Below are 9,566 nucleotides of genomic sequence, written 5' to 3'. Positions count from 1 at the left end.
TGAAGCCAAGTGTGGCGTATGCTTTAGACTAGATGGTGGTAATATGTTCGTCGAATCACAGCTCACTGTCAATCGAAACTCCAAGATCCTTTATAGAGTCACATCGATTCAGATCTTTTTCGCTTATTCTGCACGTGAAATGTTGTGGGCTACGGAGCCGCCTAAACGAGATGATGTTACATTTGTCCGCGTTCACTTCCATGCCGTTCACAAGGCGTCAATGTAATACGCTGTCTAAATCACGCTGCAGGGCATTGCGGTCAGAAACAGATGCAATAGTACGAAAGATTTCGAAATTATCGGCATGTAATAACTTTTCGGAGGCGATAGAGTCGCAGATGTCGTTCACAAGGAGTACGAAAATAAGCGGTCCCAATATGTTACCTTGGGGTACTCCAGAAGGTATGGGAAAACAGTAAGAATGGCTGTTCGACCCATCAGATACGATAATAGCCAATTGGTTATTCAGTCGGGCAGGCCAAGTCGTTTCATTTTCTTTACAGTTAACATGTTCCGCACATGTTTAAATGCTTTGGAAAAATCGATATGTATTGCAACCACCTGCTGACGTTTCTCAATATGTTTCAAAACATCAGCTACAGAGCACATGAGGTTTGAGACTGTCGATCGTTTTTTTACGAATCCATGTTGATAGTCAGAAGTTACGTGACGCACAGCTGAATATAACAAAACAATCCATATCACATTTGGCCAATTTAATTTTCACGAGTCATTCAATGCTACTTCGCAATTCGATCAAGTAAATCCAGATTTAGGAATTCGGAACCTGAAAGATTGAGCAGAGACAGGTTTCGCTATGAATCTTGCTCCTGAGGCAGTCCACGCTACTTTGAAGATTAATGCTGATCGACTGGTCTTCTTTTAGATTTTTTGGAAAAATTAAACAAAATTAGTAGGTACGTTTTTTTTTGGAAGGATAAACATATTATCTACAACTAGACCGATCAAAAATCCGTTTAAACACTACGTAGGACTACGTCTAACCGCACTATATCGAGATACATTCTGCGGAAACTAAAACCAAGGTGTAACGTTGGAATGAAGGATTTCAAACGGTAATACTGATGTAACCACATGATGGATTACAATAATCAATATGTCGTTGGATTGATAAAATGATGGACAATTTTGTGATTCCTCAGTTATCATTATCATTTCATTGTTAAACAGTGAAAATTTCATAAAACTTTCATGTTCGGATTTTCACGAACAATGTACCAATCACATACGAGCACGCCTGGCACAGACCTCATGAGTAGACACCAACCGCCTGCAGTGATAACCTATATAGCAGTGGCAAAAAAAAAAATGACAGAATCTCCCCGTCCCAATAGGTTAACTAATGTTCGCTTCCATGAGCCTAGACTATTTTGATGTCTTGAAGGTGAAGCTTTTTCGGTAACCACCTTTACTATCAGACAGTTTTACGTTCTGCTGTTAGAATGTTATTAAAACTGATGTCTTGAAGGAGAACATGCTGGCACAGGCAACAGTACTGCACCGAGCAATGTATGAATAGAGCGCTCACTCATCGTCTAGCAGTGCAGTAGAACTCGATATTCATTTGTGTGCAGCCAAGCCAAGTGAGACTACATTGCCGCTGTCGACGCACAGTGGGGCGTGTTGGGTTAACGTGTAGGTATCGTTTTGTGATCTGGAACACAATCGAATTGCCGTTTGAATTGTCTTCTTCTTCTTCTTGTTTCGTATAGTGGCAAATATCAGAATTCAATATGATTATTCGGGTGCCGAAAAATACGCTGCGCCACCAGGGACAACAAAATGCTGTACGTGTCGGTAGAGGTAGATGGCAGGGTATATAAATTAGGTTCGTTTTACAGAAAAAATGCGTTGTTTATTTTTGAACTCTACACTCTGTTTTTCTCATGTCCATTTCAAATTTTCTGTAAATAAACATACTTGTTTAAAAACTGTAATTCTTTATCGTTATTTTTTCCACGAACTCTCTTCGCGGCTTGGTGATCGCAGAGTAAGCCATCGTTCACAAGACAAATAAATATTGTTTAATTTCTACTAAATCGTACTCAATTTAGGTCTGTATAGAAGCTTGCCTTTTCGCGTATTGAAGAAAATTGACTGTATCAGAATGAATGGTATTCATCAATATATAGACTGACGACCTAGATACTTGATATTACTACCCGAGCAATTAGAGGCTTAGTACATATGTTGCGGTCATATTCCAGGATCCGTTTTACCGATTCCGGTCATCCGCTTCGGCAACATAAAGAGCCAAAATACCCTTCTTTTGGAGGGTGTTGAGCTTAAATTGGTTGAAATAATCGAGAAAACTAAGAAATGTGATTCGCTCGTTTTTGGCACATGTGGCAAATGGCACAACCGTGCCAAAAGTACAGAGAGCTCAATTCAAACAGAGCCTCAAAGGGAAATATAAAACTATTGTAGTCCTACGTCAACTATGCGGTCGTGTCTTGGGCACCACCCTCTTACTATTTTCACCTATTTTACATGGAATGCCTCACTTTAAAAGAACGTACCTCTGTATAGAAAATAATGGCGTAGTCCTACGTCAGAAACTTCTTAATAATTCTTACTTCCACTGCCTGTAATCGTATCAGACAAGTTACTCTCATTCTTTTCATATATAAAAGTAGTGGACAGCCGCTTTCTATGTTTATTTTCAATTTGGCTTCCGTAGCAGCATCATGAATTTTTTGCCTCTGTGTGGAATCATCACTGCGACCAAAGACATTTTGATCTATTGTGATATTATCCAGGTGTTTTCTGTACTCCGCACTTCAAATTATTGGCAGTATCACTATTGAAGTAAATGATACGCTTCTCATTTATATCCGTGCTTGTGTGTGAGAGTTTACCTCTTTCATTTCAAGCTTACTGCTCTACTATACCGAGCCTCTTTCTATACTACCAATATCGCCAAATTACAATTCTCAGGAGTGAGACTTCACCTAACGTTCCTGGCCAGATTAATTCTAAGAGGGACTTTTTACGTCAAAGGGAAGGAGTCTTATCCAAACCTCGTTCCTCCAGCCAACACCGCATCTTATTTACAATTCCCTGAAGAGAACTATCATACGTTACTCAGGCCAGTTTTATCACGAAAGGGACTTATGTTTTGTTAGGATGAAAGTCAGCAGGGGGTACTATAGAATTCAGCTTGAAGGAAGGGTATGTAGTGGAGAGCCTGAGAATAAACCCATGTTGAAGTCCTTTGACAACCAAACGGTCATTCTACTAAAATTCGAACCCACGACCACAAGCTTATCAAAGCGGACTTTGTAACCTAGCTGCTACGAAGCTCCCTCGGCAGCATGCATACTTAAGAGAAGGCAATTGCAAAGTTGATGAGAGAATGTGAATTTTGAGAATATTGAAGAGAGAGCAATCCAAATCAATATCTATCATGTAGCAGAATGGGTTTATAAAAACAGTAGTTTGGTGCGCTAACGTCATTTACTCTCAATAGGGGTTAAATGAGTGCGAAAGAATATTGAAGAGAGAGAATATGAGAGAACAGCGTAAAGAATGAAGAGTTTCCCTGCTACCATTAGCGATACCGCTTACCGTGCAATGCACGTGCTGTTTAAATGAATTGTTCAATCGTAAATAAATCTCCTACATTCGAACTGTTGCTATTCGCATGATATAAACAGTAGGGTGCCAACGAAAATCGATTTCTTGAATGTCGTTCAGCGTCAGGGCTCAAAAATTCCTTTTTTTCGAAAAAAGACACCATGCGAATTTTTCAGCTCAATCACCTTTTTCTCAAAACCAAGTATAGTCACAAAATTCCGTTTCTACAGGCAAATGAACTTTCGATGCTACAGTATATTTTTCCGACATTCCTTTGCCATAGTAAAGTGCTGATAATATACACCTTGTTTCCCATTAAAAACAACGAGGACCGCATGGCAGCAAAATAAGTAGACTACAAAAAAAAGTAGCGATATAATTATCCTTTCTCAGTAACTTTAAGAGACAGGGACGAAGCCAAGAATTGAACAGTTAGAAAAGAAGAGGGAAAATCTAGTAAGGAGAATTGTTTCTATCCGCTTTTTAAGCCGGTTTATGATAGAACTGGTTGGATATAATCAATCTAGCAAGAGGCTTGATTGTGGGCGGTTGTGCTTCCTATCTACGTACGGTAACTTTGGTATTACAAGTTTCTGGCAAAGGTCTAAAAGGTTGCATAGGTCAACACAGATTTTGCTTCAGAGCTCGAACTAGAAAAAAAGAGAGATTACAGCTTTCTAACCATTCCTCTAATTTTGGTGCTCCTAGCAAAGATAGAAGTGCGGTTAAAAGCCAAAGAGTAACTGCTCGCCGGGTTCACCGCTTCTATGTTTACTTGCGGGAACAGTTTTTGTAAGTCTCTGGAGACTTTACGCTCATCCGAGTTGGCTAAGGGCTCCACAACTCACCGGAAAAAAAAACTATACTCCTTCATTTCCTGCCAGTTTGAGCTCTAGGACAATCTCGTGCTGACAAAAGCGACAAACAAGCTTAAACTGGAAAAAAATCTAGATTACAGCTCCTACTCAAGTCAGAGGTGCGTAGTGTCCTCAGAAACATGAATGAAATTTGCCCGTAGGTAAACGTAGAAGCGACGAACCTGGCGAGCAATAACTGTGCGACCTCTTGACGTATTTATATGTTTGTTAGGGGCACTAAAATGCACGGAAATAGTTTAAAAGCTATTATCTACCATTTTTCTAGTTGGAGTTTTAGGGTAATTTTTTTTTCGCTTGTGTCGACCAGTATTAGTCGTATCTCAAAACAGTCAAAGTGTCACTTTTTTGACCGATGAAAAAAAAAGCACGAAATGTTCAATACTGAAAGTTATTTTCGATGCACTGTCTTGGAAATTGTTTTTGATGTCAAATGGCTTTAGTGCCATCCAAAATAATATCAATAAAATCATCTTCCTGGGACTGGAAAATTCCTAGACAATACCAGATCTTTGCATTTCTAAAACATTTGGCTGTAAAAAAATCGATTTTGATCAAAGCATTTTTTCATTGGTCGAACAAGAGAGACTTTGACTGCTTTGAGGCTCCACATCCTGAGGTCTGGTTAGGCTTAAAATGAATGTCGACTGGACAATTAGAGATCAAGCAATGCACTGTTAGACAAACTTGTGAGGAAAGCCAAGCGCCACAATTGTGTCTACTACTTGTTGATGTTGATGAGGGCTGTGTGCGGACTCTACCCTTCAACTTTTTTGGTTATTATCACACTACTACCATTCAACCTTCGCCTCTACCTTATTTGAAATCCTAATTAAATTCTCATTTTTCGTTGGCAGTCACGAAAGCTATAAAATCTAAACATACCATCAATTATCACAAGAAGCGTTAATCGGTTATCACAGTAGCAGACAGGTTCATTCAACCAAATCCACTTCCGATCGAATACAGAGATTCCGAAAAACGCTGTTGGATTCTGAGCTTCGCGATGCGAAGCATCTTTTAGTTTATGTTATGCTCAATTCGAAAAAAAATCTTCACCTAAGTGTAATTCATTTTGAACTTTAATGTCAAAGGGTTCATAATTGGTATTGGATGAATTATACTTCACCGCATCCTCTCAACGCGCAACCGAGCGTCCAGTGGAAGAGACTAATTTGCGCATTACAGTAGCTTAATTTGAAGTGCAGTTTACCAAACAAAGGTACGCTAATAAAATATTTACCGAGCGGAAATTACCTTCGCGACTGCGTCACCGCAGTGGCCGCTTGGATGGACGTCATCGGAGGAACATACAGTCGTTATCAACCGCCGTCGATCGATTTTAGCATCAGCACTCAGCAGATCGATCGCATCTATCTGCTATTGCAAACACATCGGCCATTTCTTCTCGCATCAATGGGCGTCCGTCGAGACAACGTGCCTCTGTTTGGTAAAATGTGCTAAAACCGGGCGTTAATTGTTATTGAGTTCGTGTGCACTGCGTCCTTTCGCTGAAGCTGTTTTGTTTTCTCGGTCAACCATGACGGATGACGTTCGGCTTAGCTTAGCCGAATGATTTTCTTGCTTTAGCTGCCCTTTTTTTGAAGTGATTCAAACCAGTCTCAGTTGATGTTACAGCAAATTTCAAGGTAGATTTTTAATTCGCTAATGTGATATGTAGGTAGAGGTGCGTGCATCGTTCCGCATTCGGTGCGATAGGATTGACCGCAGTGTCTCACCGATGAAAGTCAGAAAGCGTTAAGATTATCGGACGGGCTGACCCGCTGCGAGCAGGTGGCATGACACATCCGTGACTCGGCTCGCCTCCACGTGATCGTATGTTGAGCTCTGATTGCGTATCATCTTTTTCAATTTTAAATGCGTTCGATGTAGGAATTTTGTTATGTTGTTTTCGTTTTCGCGGTGTACTACACTCAAATGACACTCAAATGACACTTTTGACACCGAAAATGTTTTATTTGATTTTTCGTGTTACCCTTTTTCTGTCTCTCCCTACACTTTTTCTGCCACTGATGACATCCGAAAAAAGCAGAGTGTGCTGTAGGAAGTTTCCAACGCATTCACACGTATGTGTCAAAACTGGTTTATTTTGGTTTTCGTTCCCGACGCTGTTATGACTTGGACTGAAGTTGATTCGCACGAAAATTAAAACTGTGGTACCGAAACTAGAATCTTCCAACGTTGTTGACTTTTTACTGCAAACAGAAGCGTGACCTTCACTCGGAAGTTGTTGACGGTTTATTTATGAAACCGAATGAAAGGGAACTTTACCTATGTTGATCCGGAGCAAACCAAATTGCCATGAAACATGTGTACTTAAAAACAGAAACACTGTAGGAAAAAAAAAACATTTTTTGTTTTGGTCATTTTCCAAAGGAATTTGGAATCAGGAATGTAACAAAAATTATGTTATGACTTTGTTGATATTAATTTTTTTTTCTAACTAAAACATTGTAATATAGCTGGGTTGCTATTTGATACAAGCGATTGAACACCCAGAGAATCAGAAAAAATATTGCAGCCGAGCCTTCGACTGGCATGCATGGTTCCTACAGTGGTCACAGATACAAAACAATGTTGAATAAATAACAGAGCATGTTTTCAACATAGTGTACCTTGCGAATACCTTAAAATGTACAATAATTTGGAAATGCTTTAGAAACAAAAACTGCAAAAACGTCCTTGCAGCTGTCAATTAATGGTTGAACGGATCGCTGAACTCGGAAATGCGGTGTTTGTTTGTACACGGAAGTGAGCGCGATGAGCGTCGGGAGTGCAGATTGCAACTGCGATTACCTATGCGAACGACTTTTAAACATGGCCATTCCAGAGTTAATGTCACGAGGTACGGTGGCAATATTCTTTGGCGGCAACAAAAATTTTTTTTTCTCATAAACATTAGTCATAAACATCATCTATGTTTTATGTACGTGTAACATGCGCGTCATGGAGCGAGCGGTAGGAACGAACATTTTATGTCACTCACGCCCACAGAAGCATCGTTTGTTGTAAAACAACATAGTTTCAAATTGTCGCGAGAATGAGTTATAATAAACAGTAAGGCAAGAAGCATAGGTAATGAAAAGCTAAAGAATAAACTATTTCAAGCCAAAAACTAATTCGAACAGTTATTCTAAAACATTTGATGGTTTAAATGAACATGTTGGTTGTTTAACAACATCACTCACGGAAAAAAATACCTAATCAAAGCAATAATAATTGAGGTCAAATCAACTTGATTTTTGCATAACATATGTGAATGGTTGATGCAATACATGTCTCTAGTTAAATCAACTATATGCTATACGTGAGCCAACCTGGCTGATTATGGATGAAACAACTATACTTTGTGATTGGATTTTGACTGCTCGCACAAGCTTTGTAAATTCAACTACAATGATTTTTGAAACAACTGATTCAAAGAGTTGTTCCAATTACGATGCTTGTTGAATCAACTGATTCAAAAAGTTTAAACCAACTCTATTTAGTATTTATTAGATTTGATCTGCAAGTAGGTTTTTTTACTTTTTGCCTTTTTCCTAGAAAGGTATAGCAATCACTTGCAAAACCGAAAGTATAAAAGTGCTCCAAAGGCCCGAATGGCATATATCATTCGACTCAGCTCGACGAGCTGAGCATTTTCTGTATGTGTGTGTGTGTGTGTGTGTGTGTGTGTGTGTGTGTGTGTGTGTGTGTGTGTGTGTGTGTGTGTGTGTGTGTGTGTATATGTGCAGATTTTTATTCTCACTCACTTTTTTCAGAGATGGCTGGACCGATTTTCATGAAATTAATTGCAAATGAAAGGTCTTGTGTGCCCCATAAGACCCTATTGAATTTTATTGTAATCGGATTTTTAGTTTAGAGGCTATGTTTAAAAATGTGAAAATCATGAAACATCAATATCTCAGAAACTACACAACCGATTTGAACAAAATTGGTTTCAAAAGAACGGGCTACCCATAAAACCCTTAAGTTTTGAATCATAAAGATTGAACTTGTGATTCAAAAGTTATGAAAAGAAACGTGTTCTGAAGACTGTTTAATCTCACTCATGTTTCTCAGAGATGGCTGTACAGATTTTCATAAAATCAGTGTCAAATGAAAGGTCTAATTGCCCCATAAGACCCTATTGATTTGTTTTCCAATCGGATTATTACTTTGCCTGTTACGTTAAAAATGTGAAATCCAGCTATGAAAAGGAACATATTCCGAAGACTACTTGGACTCACTAACTTTTCTCAGAGATGGCCGATCCGATTTCCACAAAATTAGTGTCAAATTAATGGTCTAGCTGCTTCAGAAGACCCTACTGAATTTCACTGTAATCGAACTGTAACTTCATTTGTAATGTGCCGACTTGTGAAAATCACGAAACTTCATTATCTCAGAAACTACACAACCGATTTGATTATTATTATCAGATGAGCGGGCTAGTTACGGGTTAACTGATGAATTATGATTGAACACGTGGTTTCAAAGTTTGGCTGCCCTACACGTTCCCATTTCATTTGATTATAATCGAACTTAAGCAACCGTTATGTATTAAATTGTTAATAAAACAACGAAAGTCTATTATCTCAAAGATTACATGACTTATTTGAACATAACTAGTGTCATACGAACGAGTCATCTCTCAAACTTACAAATAACAAACTTCATAACAATTGGATATGTGGCTCAAAAGTTATGGAAAGAAAAGAAATTCAAATACTATTTAAATCTATACCTGCTTTGATCTATATATGTGGCCTCAACATAATTTAAAATGTGGTGTCGTACTATTTGAACGTTCCAAGTTCATTGATTCCTTGCGGTTTGTTTGAAGTCTGCAAATGCACGACGAATCGGCCATAGGATATGATCAAAGTCAAATAACAAATCGTTTGAAATGATTGGTTTTATCGAAATGACAACATCCTCGTCTTTTGGCTTCTGTACATCGCCTTAATTCAGAATGTATTCATATTGGGTGGTATTCTGTCATTATCAGCAGACTTTCTGGCATCAATCTGACACCGGAAATACCCATATTGGGAGGTATTTTTGGATGTTTTCCAGAAACTAACAGTGGTC

The sequence above is a fragment of the Wyeomyia smithii genome, chromosome 1 (genome assembly GCF_029784165.1).
Source record: "Wyeomyia smithii strain HCP4-BCI-WySm-NY-G18 chromosome 1, ASM2978416v1, whole genome shotgun sequence".
Lineage (NCBI taxonomy): Eukaryota > Metazoa > Arthropoda > Insecta > Diptera > Culicidae > Wyeomyia > Wyeomyia smithii.
Note: the sequence above shows the minus strand (reverse complement) of the source record.